This window comes from Sceloporus undulatus, chromosome 3 (assembly GCF_019175285.1).
Source record: "Sceloporus undulatus isolate JIND9_A2432 ecotype Alabama chromosome 3, SceUnd_v1.1, whole genome shotgun sequence".
In the NCBI taxonomy this organism is placed as follows: domain Eukaryota; kingdom Metazoa; phylum Chordata; class Lepidosauria; order Squamata; family Phrynosomatidae; genus Sceloporus; species Sceloporus undulatus.
Genome location: NC_056524.1, coordinates 109,293,858 through 109,313,796, shown reverse-complemented (window position 1 = coordinate 109,313,796; position 19,939 = coordinate 109,293,858).

Sequence of the window (19,939 nt, the reverse complement as noted above, 5' to 3'; positions counted from 1 at the left end):
GAGTGAGTGGCTGCAGTATAGGCATTTAACCACTGCACCACCAGTGCTCCTGTTGCACCACCAGGGTTCTTGCTCATCCTCCATGGTAGTTGAAACTTTTTGACAATACCATACTACACTGTTATAGCACTATTATTCCACTTTAACTGCAATGGCTCCCTCCTGCGAAATCTTGGGATTTGAAGTTTAGGATGGGGCATTTAAAATTCTTAGCCAGAGAGCTCTTGGGCCTCACTAAACTACAAACCTCATAATGCCACAGGAGGCAGCCATAAAGGAATAATAGTGCTTTAACGGTGTAGTGCGATACTTAATGAACATTAATTATGGTTAATGAGTTTATTGGAAATGGTGGCTACCACAGCTGGTACATATATATGTGTCTAAATACAGATATATGGATATGGTAATCACTAACACTAACAGGTTGTTACTTTTTTAAAACAACATTTGAGGCTCTGAATTATGGTTATACAGTTGACCATCCAAATCCATACATGATTTAAATTTTTCTAAAAAATCCAAAAAGCAATCTTTAATTTTGCCATTTTGTATAAGTAATATCATATTACAGTGTCATTGCACATAACAGGACTTGAACATCCATGGATTTTGGTACCCATATGGGGCCCTGGAACCAAATCCCAGCAGCTACCAAGGACCCATTGTATGCCTGTGCAATGGGGTTTTTCGCTCCTTCTTTTCCTTAAAATAGTTTTTCTTTGGAACAGGTCAGCATCTGCTTTTGGTACATTAAAACATGAATTTCTCTGAAACAGCAACACTTCACTGTCATACTTAAGTTATAAGTAAAATACACTTATACAGTCACTCCATTGGAAATTATGGCCAAGATATATCTCCATTGGGAGATATATCTACAGAGACATAGCCAGTCTTCATCTTCATCGACTGTACATCTTCAATGCTGCCCTGTCAAAACTAACCTTTAAGCTGTGCAGGTCCTACAACAGGGAAAGATCTGGATACAACTTCAATCTCCAACAACATACAATTTGCATTGTGTAAAAGGTAGCGCTTTTTTTTGGGGGGGGGGGGGACTTTTGGATTTTGCATTGATGGAAGATAATTCCAACCTGCCCACCAAACTGCAGTGCCACGAGTCAGGTTTATGGCATTGTAATTCATGGATGGATGCCAGCCTATATTTCTAGAGTGATGTAGAGATAGCATTGCTCAACTGGGGATGCCCAGGGTCAGTTCCTTCTCAGCCACAGTACTTACTGGCTGTTCAATAGATTAGTTTTGTCAGTGGCACAATGTCACTATAAAATTTTGGGCTAGACACTCTCACTACCTCTCAGGGTTGTTGTGAGGATAAATTTGGAGGGGGTGGAGAGTGGTGAATCCAATCCTGAGTTCTTTGACAGAATGAGCAGATATAAAAGTAATCAGTGTTATTGTTTCTGCTCTCTTCTTTGCTCTTATGTTGAGATGAAATAATTGAACCCTATTCAGGTCTGGACAATTACAAAGGTTCAGTTTACTGATGGAACTGGCATTCCCATCATCCTCAAAAGCCAACAGTTCAATTTTATGCACATAAGCACTGTGATGGGATGGGAGACATACATCCGGATGTGCTGCTGGATGTGTGTGTTTTGCACATTGATTTTAGCACATGCCTTTAAAAACACTTTGTTTGTAATAATGATTTTAAAATGGAAGATCATATTCAAATTCTTAAAATATTTGTACTTTGCTCTGGGAAACATCAGAAAACATGTTGGAGAGGACATGCTGAAGTAGGGTTGGAATAGGACTGGGGAGATTCAAATTCCTAGTCAGCCATGAAGTTCACTGGTTGGATTTGAACCTGTATTATTATTATTATTATTATTATTATTATTATTATTATTAACCTTTATTTATAAAGTTATAAAGTGCTGTAAATTTACACAGCGCTGTACATACAGTCTTTTTAAAGTATACTCCACGGGCTGTTGAAGGTAAGGATAAGAAGGGAGCTAACCTTGAGATTACTGGAGGAAAGTTGTTGTTGTTCCATACTTTCATACCATTTCTGGCTTATGATGACCCTAAGGCAACCCTACCACATGGTTTTCTTGTCAAGCTTTCTTCAGAGGGGTTTTCCATTGCTTTCCTCTGAGACTGAGAGAGTGTGACTTGCTCAAGGTCAACCAGTGATTTTCCATGGCTGAATGGGGATTTGAACCCTGGACTCCCATTGTCCTAGTCCAACACTCAAACTCAACACTGAACACTCAAGCCACTATAAACTCATCAACACCACGTATTTGATTTAAGGCAACAAACCCATTATTGGCCCATATCCTCAAGAAAAATGGTCCCTTACCAATTTTCAAACCTGGATTTGTTGATAAAGTCAATTTGGCTTTATATGGGTCAAATTGCAATTGATTAGACTATATTTGCCGCACAGTTCTAACTACTAAAGTTGCTGGCAAAACACTTCTCCTTTTAATATAACGAGAATCAAGTACTGCCCATTTGAATAGAGGTGCCAGAAATGAAGACTCCAGAGCTGACCATGGTGGATTACTTACTTGATGGGGATATGTCCAAAAATTAATACAAGATAACCAAGATGCCCAGTATTCTGTAAGAAAATCTAGAAGGCTTTGTATCCTTTTCATTGAATTTTTAGAGTTTTGAATAATTTATAATGATTAATTTGTTCAATTCATTTGACAGTTATGAAATTGCACTGTGTTCACCTCTCATCTCCAGTTGCCTTTAGTCAGCCTCTCACTCCCGTACAATTGACAGTGAATTGTGAATATGTCACACAATTTAATGGAAATAAATGTGTTTATCCTAATTCTGAAATATAGATTTTATTTCCCCCAATCCCCTGAGGATGGTTTTAAAAAAGCCTAAAGACTTCCTGGAGGTTAATCCAGTTCAGGGTCATATGATTTCTTTTTCGTTTCCACCTTAAGGGAGGTTGCAGATAAACAATGGGTTTTGCTGTCTGTGAACTGGAGAAAATCCTGTAGCTTTAGTGTGAACAATGAGTGGAATTTCAGTGCAGTATGGCTGTTTGCTTAATACAATAGAAGTTGGTACAAACTGGACTTGCAAGTGTCAAGTAGACAGTGTGGGAAAATCTGTATTACGGCAACTGAGTCAACAAAGTTCTGAATGCATGAATGCTGACTTAACTGTAACTGCAAAAACTATCCGGTCAGCTTCAATAATGCCTGAAAGAAGAGGGAGCTTCAGAAGGAGTTAAACACAGCAAATAGGACCCTGACTACTATGGGATGAACAAAGTAGGCATTCAAATGATTAGAAATACCACACAGTATGCAATCAGAATTGCTTTGTTGAAGTCAGAGGCACGTCTGTAACTCAGTAATTGAATATGAACTAAAGACCAGGGAAGACGTTTCTGTCCTTAGAGTAATTACATTAATGTGTTGTGAAGGTTAAAACAAACAGTGATTAGAGAACAAAAGAGATGCCTAGTCAATCTTCATGTGGCTATAAATTAAACACTTAAGTGTGTTGGACAAACCATCTCTGAAAGTGACAAGAATTCAATTAGATCAGGCAAGTTTGGGTTAACAAATCAGGTTTAATGCCTCCAGTTTCCTGATCAATTTTTGATTAAAGGAACTAATCTTATTTAACCCCCAAAAGCAACAGGATCTGCAGTATTCTGATGGACAGTGTTTCTAGCTTGCCCACTGTCACTTTCAGGGGATAAATAAATTCCTTTTATTTTTCTGAACTGCACGGTGGAGGAAACTACAGTCTAATATATCCAAGAATAATTTTTCCCCCTTCGTTTTGTTGATATGGATTTGACTGGATAATTTCATGGGAACTGATGGGATATGTTCATTTCTGTACTATCAAGCAGATTCTTTTGCCTTTTATCATCAGGAGAGAGTCAAAACCTCAAAATATGTCCAAAGTACTGTAAAAGACAAACTCTTTTTGTGGGAGACACAACGTAGCTTCAATAATTAATAAATAAAGTTAATTTGCACATTATTATTATCATTATTATTATTATCATGATACAGTTGTTTCAATAAAGAAATAACTCCTCCTATGCCACATGTTTTATTCCATATCAAACAAAGAAATGTTTAGTCGAAGGCTTTCATGGCCAGCATCCATAGTTTTTTGTGGGTTTTTCAGGCTATGTGGCCATGTTCTAGCAGACTCTGCTAGAACATGGCCACATAGCCTGAAAAACCCACAAAAAACAAAGGAATGTTTACAACAAAATGGGCAATTTATCATATACCTGTAGTATCACTGACCTCGTAAAAGTGGGATCCATGCAGGAGGCATTTTAATATGAATGGTGCCCATCTATGGCCTTGTCCATTCCCAAAGAAGAAATATTTCTATGTTACTTAGGCAGTGCTGGAGACCAGCTTTGTAACAGGAATCACATTTTCAAATAGTCACCACATTCCATCTCAGCACCTTGTTTATCTAAAGCAGGGATGGGGAACCTATGGCTCTCCCTATATTGTTGGATTGCAATCTGTCTGTCATCCCTCACCATTGCCTAAGCTGGCTAGGCTTGATGGAACTTGCAGTCCAATTATCATTTGGGAGATCACAGGTTGCCCAATCATGCCCTTAAAAGTAATAGAATTTTGGTGAAAATCAGGATTTTGGTTTTTCTTCAACCCGCTTGGCAGCATTACTGCCACGCAGTAGTGTACTCCCTCCATACCATTGTATGGTGGCCAGTGGTGAGCTTGGTAATGCACCTCAGGGCCTTGGAGTTTGATTGGGGGAGAAGTACTTGATAAGGGGTAACCTGGAGACATAGAATGATTTCAGAGTCAAGAAGCTGGCAAAGTGATAAAGTAGTCTCCTTTGGTTAGAAATTGTAAAAAAAACCAAAACTCTGGCCTAATTAGCAAACGAAAATCTGGCATCAAAAGTGGATTGACTGAACTATGTTGAATAATTACCACCTCCCAGTGATATTATGCCTGTCCTCCATCTAATTGCTGGTCTTACTAAAATAGACCCTTTGAATCAGTGTCTGAATGTTAAGTCACCGCTTATGTAAATGCCATTGATTCAATAGTTCAACACTGTATGGAACTAAGAACTGGTTTTAGAATTAAGGACTGGCTGAAAATCCCTGGGTGGCAGCCACGTGCATGTGGTGCATGTGTGATGCCACAGTGGTGTCCACATGGGCCACCCAGGCTGTCAGCACATTGGCTCAGCTGGCCCATTCTCTGGTCATAGAGCCATTGTCACTCACCACATCCTCACCAGCAGGAGCTCTGTGGAATGGCTGTGGTACACTGCAACTTCTGCTGAGGCAAAATGGGTAGCCATGTGATCAGTGAAGGAGGGGGTAGAGGACTGCTGCCACCTGCCACCCACTTGCCGATTGAATGGATGTACGTCTCCTGGTTGCTTCCTGTCTCCAGTAGATGTCCAGCAAGGAGATTGGTGGGATTCCTCTGCCCTCTCATCTTATTGATCACGGAGGCACTTAATAAGTTTCGGGAAGGGGGTTTGTGCAGTTCTTGATGGATGGACAACTGGCTCAGCCTGAATTGTATCTTATCCACCTTTCCATACGCCATAACCACCATGCTTACTCCAGAGTTTTGTGGAAACACCGGGGCTTTCCCCAATTTTACTTATTCAGATGAATAGAGAAACGCCCCAGAAACAGCCATGTGTCATAGGCACAGACAGCAGTGTCTTTGGAGTGAGTTCAGTTTTTTTTTTAAACAAGTGTAGACAAACCCACAATCTTCAAGCTTTCACTCACTTTGAAAATTATCTGTGACAATGACACTATAAAGGAATCATACCTTTCACAGTACTTTTCTTAGTTAAAGCACACTTTTCATCAAAAGACATGTTTTCCTTAAACACTGCTCAAGGCAAGATATATCCTTATACATTTTCTGACATGTTACATCTTGAAGGAAGCTTATTTATTTTTATTTATTTTGAAAATGTATCCTCTTGTTTATCCTGTTCATTATATCATATTCCAGCTTTAGTGTACCTAATCCCTCACTAGAAATTTATTGAACTGGCCTTCAGTAGGCAGAAAAACAGTGGTGTATCAATATTCAGGATTGTGATGTTTTGGCAATATAAAAGAAAAACCTAGACACCAGGGTGGTTTTGTCTTGTTTGTTTTCGCTGCTATCTGCTTTTAGAATCACATGTAATGTCACCAAACATTGTGCCAATGGCCCAGGAAAGGCCTGAATTTTAAGCATTAATTCTAGTTGTTTGAGATGTAGTAATTTGCTCACCAGCTAAGTCAGCATCTGCAGACTTCCCACAAGTATTATTATACAGGCTGGTACCTAAATGATGACATGAGTCATATCAAGATACCATCATGTTATGAAATATAGATCTATTTACTGTAGTTTGTGCCTCCTGGTGAAGGTGAAATAGCAAATAAATGCTGGCTGTGCTATACAGTAAACAGGCTAGACTTTAGCCCATAGCACAAAGATGGGAAGACAGAGATTTAAAAGATAGCAAGTATTGGTTAGAAATTAAGTACTACTCTCTCTCTGTTACATCCAATGGGTTTTGCTCAATGATGGCTTGGCCCCAGCAGAAAGTGTTTCAAGTCAGTCTTTGTCAAGTTCACAAACCTACTCATGTTAAGGATCCAATAGCCACTTATTGCTACTGCAAATGATGTGCTTATGGATAGCTCATTGTGAACTATGGAAAAGGTGAGAATTCCCATTCTATGGCAGATTCTGGTTGCAGATCTGTTTACAGAAATAATTGCACACTCTTTTGCACAATAGATTGTATGCCCACAACATGCACACTTATACTCGTTTAGCTGGGTTGAATGCATAGAAGCCCTACAGTATTCTCTCCTCAGCAGGTTTGTTAATGTTACATTGGATTTAGGCCAAAGCCACTCCTTCCTTGAACAGGTGTTCCTGAGAGCTGGGAGGCCTCTAGAAATACAGAACAGACATCTGCAATACGCTGGGGATTGGTGAAAATCAGGCATCTCAATTTTAACAAGGCAGAGGTACGGTAACTTTGGCTCTCCTGATGTGTTAGAATCTGATTTGTGTCAGCCTCAGCCAGTATGGTCAATGATAAGAGATTGTAACATTCTAGTATAAAATATATTAAGAGAAACATTCCTCATCTCTACTCACAGAAAGGTAGCACCCACACTGCAGATATAATCCAGTTTAACTCTGTTTTAACTGCCATGGCTCAGTGCTATATAATTCTGGGATTTATAGTTTGGTGGGACACCAAAGCTCTCAGACAGTGGAGGTTAAATGTTTCACAAAACTACAATTCCCAGGACACCATAGCATTTAGAGACATGGCAGTTAAAGCAGAGTTAAACTGCATTATTTCTGCAGTATGGATGCAATCAAAATCTTCATTGTACACAATCCACTATGAATCATGTATCGTGTTCATGCAAAAATACATTAATATCACTTATGTACCTGCAAAAGAAGAATAACCAGTAATTCAGGTATGATTAAAAAATAAGATAAACATCAGATAAATCTCAATAGAGTCTATGGGTTTGTATATATATCACCCCCCATCAATTACTGTTGTTAGAATACTTTTTAAAATGTGAATAATGACCTACTCAATCATATGATTTTTATTTGAGGGGGGAAAACCAACCACCACTAGCTCATTACTTTACAGATCAGTAAATGTCTGTGGATGGTTTTCTCTTTTATTCTTTTTCTTTACACTGAGTTAGGCCAGCATGCAAATAGCTGCTTCTGAATGGTTTATATTTATCTTTGGTCTTCTTTTGTCTGCCAGTCCAAACTGTCCTTTGGCAGAACTCCATTTAATTTTGGATTTCTCTAGGAGGAAAAGCTACAGTTTCTCCCTTTCTCTGCACTCCTTTAAATGGGAAAATAAATACCACTCTTGGCTTTTGAAATGTACTGTTATGATTCCACCACCACCACCACCACCAAGTTAATCTTTTTCTCCCTTTTATTCTTCTGGACTTTTAGACCATTACTGCAATAAAAGACATATTTTACAACAAATATTTGCATAGAAAGAACACTTTACCTATAATCTTCCAGTGTGTGGAATCATGGTGTTTGTGTGTAGACAACCATCTGCGTAATCTAGGGATGTAAATTCTTGACTTTTGGTCGGAACAGATTGACAGCTTCAGCTGTATTCAAGCTGGTTTGGGGGCATGGCATTTATGTGCACCACACCCTCAAGTCGCCTGAAAGTCACGCTGGCGATTACCTGCTGGGCGGCTTCAGGACGACTTGGGGCATGGCATTTAGATGCCACACACCCCTAAACCAGCTGGAAGCTGACTCAAGCTGTGATGGGGCAGCTTCAATCTGCCCCAAATAGTAGCAGTTCTTTGCCATTCCTATTTGGGCCGGATTCTGGCTGGATTGGGGCTGCGGCATGCGGTTGCCTCAGCTGCAATCCAGCTTTGTCAGGAACAGTCTGTTTTGCCCCTTTTTCTTCCTCTCATGCAAGGACAACAATAATGGTATTTTTCTCCATAATGTAGGAGAAAACAAATATTCATCCTCAATATTTTCCCTCTACTCAAACATGTTAAAGTGTTCTGGATAGATTATTTTGTGGAGAAAAACACGGGGGTTTTCTCTGCAACCCTTTACCCCCCCCCCCCAGCCCATTTTCTGAGGAGAAACCAGTTTGTCAAGTGGTGTTTTCTGTACAGGAAACCCATCTTCTGTCCATATAACAGGTTTTTGTGCAAAAACAAAAACAAAAAACATACCCCACCATGAATTTTCCCCTGCAAAAAATGCCTCCACAATACTATGGGAGTTGGTACACTTGAGTAACAAAAAAATAATAAAATAAAAATAATAATTGCTCAGAATTCCCATTGGTCTATTATTCTTCCCATTGGGGCTTTCTCAACTGTTACAAAACTCAATTTTTTGGCATACAAATATTTAAATAATTACCAGTATTCTTTCCTTGCCTAGTGATGACATCATCCATCTTACAACCATAACCATAACACAGACAGACAGATGCTCAGAAGAAGAGTAGGAGACAAGTTTGAAACTAGGTATATTATGGCCATACTATGAAAGGGATTGTAGAACTAGTTGTATCATAGACTTGCCATATCTGTTGTGAGTTTTTAAATGCCTACCATATTGTTTAGTAGACATATTGCATCAGTCTCTCATAGGGATGAGCAAATGTGGGAGTTAATGGATAGCATTCAAGATACTTCTGTTGAATGATATACATGGGGTAGGCTGAGAGAACAGGTCTGACACAGAAATGCAAATTCCCATGGTAGCAGTCACTGTGATTTAAGAATGGAGGCTAAAATTCACTAAGGCAGTTACAAATGCATAACCTAGAATTGTGTATTTCTACTGGTTCAGATACAGAATTCGTATGTATTCCCTAGTTTAGGGGATATATAGGGACTGTGAACGTTTCCTAATACTCACTTACAAGACAGCAGCCACTTTGAGCAACAGTGGTCAGTTCCCAACAATCAGGGAATATCAGACTAATGTTCCCACCCCACCTCTTTGTGTGAATGATCTCTGGTATGAGGGGGAATTGCAACAAAGCCCTTGCTGCTGCTTGTTGCAATGGTTCTTTCTCACAGGAGGAGGAGTTGGGAACATGAGTCAGACCCCTGTTGATCGCAGTGGCTGCTATCTGGTAATTGGAGATGAGAGAGGTTGGATGGAAAGACACTATGTAGCTAGGGAACAAGTAGGGTCACTATGCATTTGTAACTGCTTTAGTAAGTTTTGGCTGGAATTCCTTAAATGCATATGAATATAGGTTTACTTCAGTTACTAAAGCACAATATTTCTGAGCACTGCTTCTTTAACAGAAAATTTGTTGCCAAAGGAAGAAATAACATGGGAAGAATAGGGATAGATTCTTACAAAAAAGAAGAGTATGTTTTCGCAAACTCTTTTTTGTAAATGCTTAATCCAAAACTAACAAGATGCTCAGGTGAAATGAAGCAGTAGATTATGCAAGGCTTGCTCTTAAAACCATTTTGACCTTCTCGAGATCACTTGAAGACTTCTTTCAAAAGCAATCCAGACATGATTTTTTTCCCATGAGCCTCCATTTTTCTTATAGTTTCCATTTTTGGAAACTATCCATCTTCCCAATGCTTATGCTACTAAAAAATCTTCCAGCTAGATGGAGCACAAGAAGGAAAAGGGAGTCTAGACAGATTTTGAAGGGAGTAAGGGAGCCTCTTTGTCAGAGGTTTTCTTAACTGAGGCATGCCTGTACATTTTACATCATGAACCATTGTAACTTAGTAAATGAAACAGTTAGCACTAATTCAGGTTTCAGAAAATCCAGTTGGGTCATTCAGGTATGACAGCCCTTTTCAACTGTATTCTCTGTCCTCATGACTTGTAATGATGAATATAAAATTCCAAGCACAACTCTGCCAAAAAGTTATAGCCCTTGATTATATGAAATGATTGTTTACTGTACACCTCCCTTGTATTTTTTTCACCACTCCCAAGCAACAGATTTAAACCAAGAGTAAACCAGAAGACAAATGTCATCATATTGAGAGAATGTTTTCAGTGTGGGAATCCATAATAGCTCTTTCCTTATTTCTATACCACATTCTTTCCACCAAGCCCAAAGGACATTCCAGCAAAAGACCTGAAATGTGCCATTTCTACTTCCCCATAATGCCAGTGGTTCTTACTTTCCTTAATGAACTGACCTCCACATGTGTGTAGGTACACCTCTCATCATCCCGAGCCAGAATACCTGTCGGTCATAGATTTGAGAAGCTGAAGTCCAAAGTTTTCGTAGGGCACCATGTTGGAGAGTCTGGTTTAAATAGATTACCTTCCAAATCTAGATCTGCTAAATTTGGTGAGATGGTGCTGCCTGTTTGGTTATTTATTTCTTTTTTACCACTCACCGATGTGCCAAAGTATATTATGAGCAGCAGGGGGCTAATTTATGTAGTCAATTTCAACATGCTCTGTATACAATGTCTAAAACATTGATGGAGAAATGTTCATCCATGACAGGCTGATATGCAGTCTTTACCTTACAGCATCATTTATTCTGTAGTAAGAGACCTATTAACTATCATGACCCTTACTATCTCTAGCATATTTTTCTCTGTCGCATCCATTTCAAAATCTATAAGGAATCACAACAAATTACAGGACAGTCTACAGTTGAAATGAACCTTTGGCCCTGTGGCATCAGAATAGGGTGACGTGAGAGCAGGGGAACCCATAGCAAACGACCTATATAGATATGCCCTAAGAAACAGAAGATGGGATGAGATTAGGCAGACAGTTGCAAGATCTATTCTCATACAGGTCTGATTTGAATTTTGTTCCAGGTAGCCAAAAAATAGTGTGTGTGTGTGTGTGTGTGTGATCACAATGCGTGCTTCGTGATATTTCAAAAGCATACTGCACTAGCTGTGAAGTGCCATTTTTGTGTGTAGACTACCTTGGTGTAAGACCTAGTGAAATCAGGGAGAATTTCATCCAAATGAATTGTTGAACAGTGCTGCCTTGTACCATCTAATGAACTCCATATATAATCTATTAGTCTGATACACTTAACATGAGTAATAGATTTCTTTTTGAATGCCATAGGGCATTGTCAACATTACTTTCAGATGTGTGTGTGTGGCTGGATGGTTGGCAGTCAGGTTAGTTGGCTATACACATATGTACATGAACACTATACATATTTCCATTAAATATTGCACACACACTTTTAAAGCCCCCCAACACACACACACACACACACACTTTTCATTTGGAGCATAAAGCATTGGTCTTCTGCATTTTATTCATTTATACACTTCTTGCCTGCATGCATTTCTCTAACTTGTTAACACACCATCACTTCTGGGACAGGACTAAAGATTTTGCCTTACTGATATCACCCAGCAGAGCAGGTCCAGACAGTTAGAAATGCATTATACAAACCAGGGGATATTTGTCTTGTTCACATGGGATTTTGTGTTTATTTTTTGGCTCAAAAAATGTGTTCAAGCGTGAAAGCTTGCCTTATCTGAAAAATCCACAAAAGGCCCAAACATTAGCTCATAACAGGTCTGTATGACTAATGTGCAATTTGAATGTTCATGGCTGGGTTGTGGTTTTTGGCTGATGTGGGCACAAGAGAAATTATCCCCAGCATTTTTTAAAATGAATTTCTTTCCTTAACATTCCTATGAAACATAACTTTTTTTTCTAGTATGCTTTTGACTATTTTCTAGAAAGAGAAAATAATGAAAAATATAAAGAAAGGATATCAAGTCTACAACTCTGACATCCAACTCAGAAATGAGACAAGGATTTTTAGCCAAATAAACAAGTTTTGAACTGGATTGTTAAAAAAAATAGTATCTGCTCTGACATTTAATAATGAAATTCGGAGTGATTCCCTTCCTCTCACTCGCCCACCTGCCCACCCGATACCATTAGGGTATGATCTTGGACCCATCAATTCCTTTTGGCATGCTTTGTTTTAGTTATATATTCAGAGAAAAGGTACATAGCTCTTTACCTAAAGAATGTATTCCAGAGGACTTCAGACAGTTTTAATAAGCAGAATGACCTCCATATCTATTTTTGCTATAATATGCGCAATAATAATGTCTCCCTCTGTGTTCAGTTCAGTGGTCTATATTAAAAGTCAACATTTTATCCCAATGTGTTCTTAATGTAGAACAGTTCAGTAACAGGTAGACAGGTTCTGATGGTGTGATTTGATTTTATTGTTCAAATGGAGATGTTCTTGTTTATTTTCATTTATGTGAATGTTTGTAATATAAGGATAATTTAGTCCAAATTGTATTGATTTATATGACATATTTTTAGACTGCCTTTCAAAAAACATTTTTCTAAGGAGATGTACAAAATATAACAAAGTCATTTAAAAAGAAACATCACAATAAAGGTTTAAAATAATCAGTCACTTTTGGAGTATTTCTTTCCCAATTCCCATTGTTATGTCAAAATGTATCTATTATAATTGAAAACATACTTTAGGCTATATTTGATGTTGCACCCCTATGTAGGAAAAATGTATCTAAAATGAAATAAAGCTCAGGCAGGCCTGTTACCCCTGAGACATTGCTTTTAGGTCTGAGCGTTGACTTTGTTTATTTAAATTAGGCTGGTCACCTACTGTTCTGTCAAACCTTGTACCTTTTGCAAATTTTTGTTCCTGTCAAGGGCTCTTGCCTTTGATTCAATATTGAGTCTCCTAGAAGAGAGAAGAACTGTCTATTTTCAGCAGCAATATCAAGCCAAGCTACTGAAGTGTTCAGTAAGGAGAATATGTCAAAGGACATATTTCTGATGGAGATGGGATATGAGTAACTCATGTGGAGCACTATAGTGCTTTTAACGCAGTTATGGATACTGCCAAGAAGCCACATTCCACTTAAACATGGCGTCTCATTTATTAGTTAGACTATTACAATGGTCGGCTTTTTAATACCCAAAGGCTTTTCTTGTGCTTGTATAAGGCAGGGAATTTGGTGTGGTGCCGGTTCTGCTCAGTCTGACAGGGATGTTCATTAACTGCAGTGATGCCTGCACACATGTTATGTGTCAATATTAAACTCTCGTGTTGCTCAAGAGGCTAGTCAAATCCTAGAAAGAGTCAGTAAAGGGAAGGAAAAACCTGGATGGATACCACAAAAAAATGCACACTGGGGCAGATAGTTTGAATTAAACTGATGGCTTGCTGGAAAGTTAAGTGCTATTGTGGATTCCCAACAGTTAAGTTTCAGAGGAGTCTGTCCAAAAAAAATCCAAGAGTTTTTCCATTCTGTTGGCAGTTTTAAAGGCCCTCATAATAATGAATTGTCAGGATTTTCTCCCACTCTTTGGCACAAATGTACCTTCTCTCAGAGTCAGACATGACTGACATTTTCCTCCCGCCACTTTATTATTTCTTATAAAATATTTTCACTGCACTGACATGCTGGAACTCCTGTTTTCCAGTCCTGCTCAAATTCTTCAGTCCTAGCGTCATAGTAATCAGGACAACAATAATAGCAAAAGGCTTTGATATACATCTGAGTGGTTAAAAGCCACTCCACATATGAATGACAGGTCGCAAAGGAGAGATTTGATGCATTCATTCAACACCAGCGCCAACTAGCTCACCCTCTCTTCCTTTCTCTCTCTTTTTTTGCATAGAATTGTACTTTCAAAGACAGCATGTCCCATACTGTCCAGTGGGAACATTTATTTATTTATTTATTTATTTATTTAGAGCATTTATGCCAACCAAAATGGCTCACAGTGTGGCTTACAAATTGTTAATTTGACAGTTCCCTGCCCTCAAGATTAGAATCTAATATCCCACTCATTATTGTATTCCTCAGTTCTTCTTATGTCATAAGATCCTTATGATGAAAGCTTTTTAATAGCCTCCTAAATGAAAGACAATAAGTAGCCTTAAGTACCAGATGTCACCACATTGTCTACCCTGTGGCTTCCATGTTATAGGATAGGGCAGAACTCCACTCTATGGTTTGTGCAGGGATGTTGTCCAAAGTAGTCCCCATTCGTGTTGAGTTATTCTCTGTAATGTGGAATAACATATTTGTTCTGTCAAATGTTGGCCAAAGTTCTAAATATACTTTTCCCTATCTCAGCAATGGAAGATAACAACATGGGAAAGAGTTGGGGAACTGTTCAAGGTAATGGCATCAATGTTTATGCATTTACAACAGTTGTGTGCCCCTATAAATTCATATAGGATAATTATAGTAACCAAACATACTGTATATATTCATGTGTAAGTCTAGAAATTGTCAAAATTACTTAATCAAAAAAATGACCCAAAACATTGAGTCAATTTATCTGTGACTCAGTGTAAGTGCTATACTTTAACTTTCATTTTTTTAAAAAAAATGAATTATCTCCTTCTCTGAGTAGAGTGGCAAAAGGCTTGTCTTGGGAGAACCTTTAAAAAGGTCTTAGGCCCTTTACATACCAGTCTCAAAGGCCAGCATGGGGGCAGAATTGGGGTGTAGCATTTTCACAACACATGCCCAACTCCACCCCCCTGGGTGCCCTGACGTTGCAGCCACTCCAGATGGTACGCGGCATCATGGCTCACTTCCAGCACTGTGTCCAGATGATGCAGCACCAAAGGAACTCCATATAGCTGCGCTGCCATGGCTGTGGCAGCCTTTCAAAAGGCCAGATTGGGGCCACAGTGTGAAGTTGCCTTGGCCCCAATCTAGCTAGGAAAAGGGCGGCTGGAGGCCACCCCTTAAGGGCCACCTGTTGAGCCCCTCAGTCTGCCCTGGTCAAACCTTTAAAAAAACATCAACCCCCTCTACTCTCTCTGCAACAGCAACACTTCTGGCCTTTTTAAATGTCTAAGCAGGAAAAAAGTTATAGTGGCTTTTGAATACTTCCCCTCAAAAGGAACACTAAGAGAGTAGAGGGTATTGGTGCTTCTTTTAGGTTCTCCCAGGATAGACTAAGCTCTTGCCTTTTGCCACTCTACTCAGAGAAGAAGATGATTCCTCCTCCTCCTAGTCCTCCTCCTCCTCCTTTTGTGTGATAAAAACTACTACTGTTCCTTAACTCTTGACTTTAGATCTTTACATGTACACATTTTCTTAGTCCTACCTGCGCATGGTCACTCCCCCCCCACACACACACACTGCACAGCCACTATTTACCATTGTGTTTACCTACTCATCCATGCAGACTTTAGGGCGAGCACAAACAGTTATACCTGTCAGAATTTTGTAAGTTCTTTGGCATCATTTTCCTTTGATTACATCATTTGTCATATGCCCCTAGGTTTTACCCTTGACTTACCCATGGGTCCATAATTTTGGCCTCAGAAACTTCCCTCAGCTTATACATGATGAGGCTGACTTATACGTGAGTATATATGGTAAATGCAATTTAAATAAAAATAGAATATGATTACTTTAACATGGGAAGGTGTAAAGAAATCAGATATTACCTTTGAGACTAACTAGGGAGAAGAAATTTCTAGCATATGTATGTATGCACTGAGGCCACAAAAGTTTATTTTAGAAATTTCTTCACCTTAGTTAGTCTCAAGGGTGCTATTGGATTCCTTTATGCCTTTTTAATGCTAAAACAAACTAGCACAACTATCTCTTTAAACATTTCATGTGAGAAGCAACACAAAATTCAATAACCAATGAAAAATTATGAAAAATTACAACATGACTCAGGATAGCTGTCCCTATGCCTTGCAGATTAAGCTTTACCATGAGTGTGCTTCTCAAAAGCATATCGGTGTTGCTCATAACATATAGATCCCATCTATGTCTTAGCTGCCCCAAATCCCAAATTACAAATCTACTTTTTCTCCTCACAGCTCCCTAATCTTTACTCCTGCTCTTGATGTATAACTTGCTCTCTAGCCACATTGTAGCTTTGCCCTTCCCTGTTTGTCGCTCTCCTTTGGTCTGAAAGTAACTCTCGGATTTCCAGTCTTCACTGCATCTGGGCAGAACTTGTAAAGCATATTCTTTAAGGATTGGATGTGTTCAGACAACTTGTTCAGACTGTCTTTGCAGTCACATACCAGACAGTCTTTGCTGCATATGGGCCCCCTATTTATTCATATATTGGATAGGGGATAACAGCAAACTTTGGGGTCATGCTCTACCACAGGCTTTTACATGCAGATTAATTTTCCTTAGAAAGTCAGGGCTCCTTAATGGCATTTTGTTAACCTCTAGACATATTCAGGTGGCTTCTTAATGTGTTAAGATTAACATGTATTGGCTTGCTTTCCTTTATGAGTCATTCACTCCAGGTCTATGCAAGCAGCAGTCTGAAGTGGTAAAAGGCTGAAGTAATAGAACTGAATGCACTGTTTCAGAATGCAAGTGGAGATGTCACATTCAAGTGATGAAAAATCCCTGTCAAATAGAAGCCAGCATAGCAAATGAAAGGCTAGGCTAAAATATTCCCAATGGTTATAATTTCATTGCTCTCTCTCTCTCTAGCCCTCCGTTCTTCACAACAGTTCAGCACATTTAAATAAAAACAGTATTAAAATCATAGATCACTTTTTTTCAAATCACAATTAAAAACATTTAGAAAGTTAGAAACTACAAATGTCTACAAAGATACTGTAAAAGTACTAGAAACAGCAGCAGGAAATGATGAATCAACATTTGCTAATTCCCTGAAATCTTGTACAAATATATGTTTTAAACTGATGTTTGAAAGACAAGAATGTCTAGGACAACAGGATCTTACTAATTTGGAAACGTTGTTAACCCCCACCCACCCCAATATTTTGAAGCAGTATAAGCCATTATTTTGCTTCACCATTCTGTCATCTCATTCCCATGCCATGCTGGCATATTTGAAGACACAGGCTCTTTAACTTACTGAGAAGGCACTATTTGTGATAGTTGCCTAACAATTGTGAATGTTCATGTAAGAAGCTAAAGCCAACTACCTATTATAGAGCTAACAGCAGGTGCTGGAGAGATGAAAAGTGCATGATCTAGACTGGAGGAATTATCACCAGTGTTCCAGTCAAACTCAGAGCCTTCCAAGTTTTGCATTACTTCCCCTCCCCCTTCCAGCATCCTTTGTTTTGGTTACATACACAAACAAGGGGTGCATAGCTCTTTACCTAGAGAAATCCAGAGGATTTCAGAAAGCTTTTTAAAAAATAGAATGATCTCCATATCTATTTTTTTTTGTAATATGTGTAGCAATAATGTCACCCTTTATGTTCAATTAAATGTGATTCTTCATTGCTTAAATATTTAATGCACTGACAGGAGGTTGCATATGTGAGCTGATATTCATTGATACATTTATTGTAGTGGACATCCATGACCTTGTGTGCATGCATTTGTGGTGGAACAGCTTGTTGTCATTATTGCTCTGTTATGTTGGGTTTGTCCTTGCAGTGGGAGGAGGTGGTGTGGACTGATGATCAGTTGTTGGCCCACTGTGGGAACCAATGGTGTGGTCAGTGGGTTCTCCCCACAAATCTGGAAACCCCACATGGAAGTGAATAGACTTCCTTCCCTATATCTTTTTTTACTGTAATGTTCTTTGCATGTTCCATCTGTGACATTTGACCTGTAATGGCTTGTTCCCACATGCATATAATTTCTGGAATCTGCAGTCATGAAATAATGAACATAGATGTGTAAGTCAGTTGTTAGAAACAAGATTTGTGGAAAACATGTCATCAGTCTATCATGTCATTCTTCCATGCCCAAGCATCTAGCTTAATGAGGTTTGAGCAGTGGTGACAGCTCCCAACATTTCTCACTTCCCCGATTTTGTTGTTATCACCTTTGCAAGGTTAGAGGGTCATGCTGCTTCTAATGGACACAGAGCATAAAATGTCACAACTCTTTTCTCCTTTGACATTAATTGTGTCATGGGTTGCTACACTATTCGTGTAGTGAGTAGATGACACCTGACCTATAGAAACAACCTTCCCCTCTTTATATCATTTACTCTGGAAGTCTGTGAAGAGAAGCACTGAGCTTTACTTCCTAAAAGCTGCTAGATTTGTAACCTTTTTTTCATCCTGACCTCTTGTAAGATAATGAGCTTATCCCCAACCAAGAAGACATTGATTAACTGGTAAGGTTGTTAGGCTGAAAGAAGAAATACCTGTGTTACAGCTGCAAGATAACAGGAGCCTTTTCCCAAAGCACATTCTCAGTGAACACCAAGGTAGTTTGCATTATAATCATCCAAACAAATACTAATTTGTAGATCATTAGAAGAATGGAGATAACTCAGCTAAGAGAAAACAGAATCACTCAGTTTCAAGCCAGCAGCCAACTATTGTCTAAAATTAACTCCTAAAATTTGTACAAAAATGGCTCAGTGGAGAAATGCATAGTGGATGTAAAACACAGCAAGATATTTTTGGATCAGGACTGAAATATTTGTTTACCTTACAAACAAGAAACAGTTTGGTAGCACCACATAACCCAATACATTTATTTTTTTTCATAGGTTTTCATGGACTGGGATCTTCTTCATCAGTGTTCTTCTTAGCTGATCATATAGATATGTACTTACAGCATCTATGTGCTAGCATGGGATTTGGCTGGAATGTAACAAGCTTATGCTATGTGTTTGTTGGTCAATTCATGGATTATGACACCAACCATACAGGGCAACCACATGGTTAAGTGCTGTTTGGTGGCTTCTCGGTGGCCTTTGTAATCTTGAAATTGAAATTTTGCAAAACTTTAAAACTGAGCAAAGACTTTGAATGAGTCAGAGTCTGAAAGGGAAGACAAATAGTGTAAACACAGAGAAGGCAAGGGTAAAGATACAACAGGACAGGTAGTATGGAGGCCAGTATTACATTGCATTATACTTCTCATTCTCAAGGGTAGGTTCATGAAAACCTCAGGATAACTGTGGTAGAGCAGGAGAACAGCTGACTACTCTTTATATTGATTGATTCATTTGTGATAAGGAAGTTCTAAAAAACATTCCAGGCACTGATGAAGACTAGTTGTCAAAACATGTTTGGCTAAAAATAGTGAAAGGCCGTCATTGACAGAAGACAAGCATTTGCACAGTTAAGACAAAGGCACCAGTGTTCCTGATTCTGGTTGTATTATATATGGGTATTGTGATACATGCCTTGTTTATATCCTGTTTGGATTTGTAACGCATGCTACATGAGGCTTCCTTTGGAAATTGTTTGGAAACTTCAGCAGAATTCTGCAGCCAAAATGCTGACTGGAGCCAATTACAGGGAACATTCAACTCATTAACTTTCTTCAGTGGTTACCAATTCATTTCCAGGAGCAATTCAAATTGTTGATTGTACCTTATAAAGTGCTATATGGCTTTTTCCCAGAGCATCTGAAAGATTGTTTTCTCCCTGTAGTGATGTTTCAGCAAATGACAAAAAACAACTAAGTCAAGCA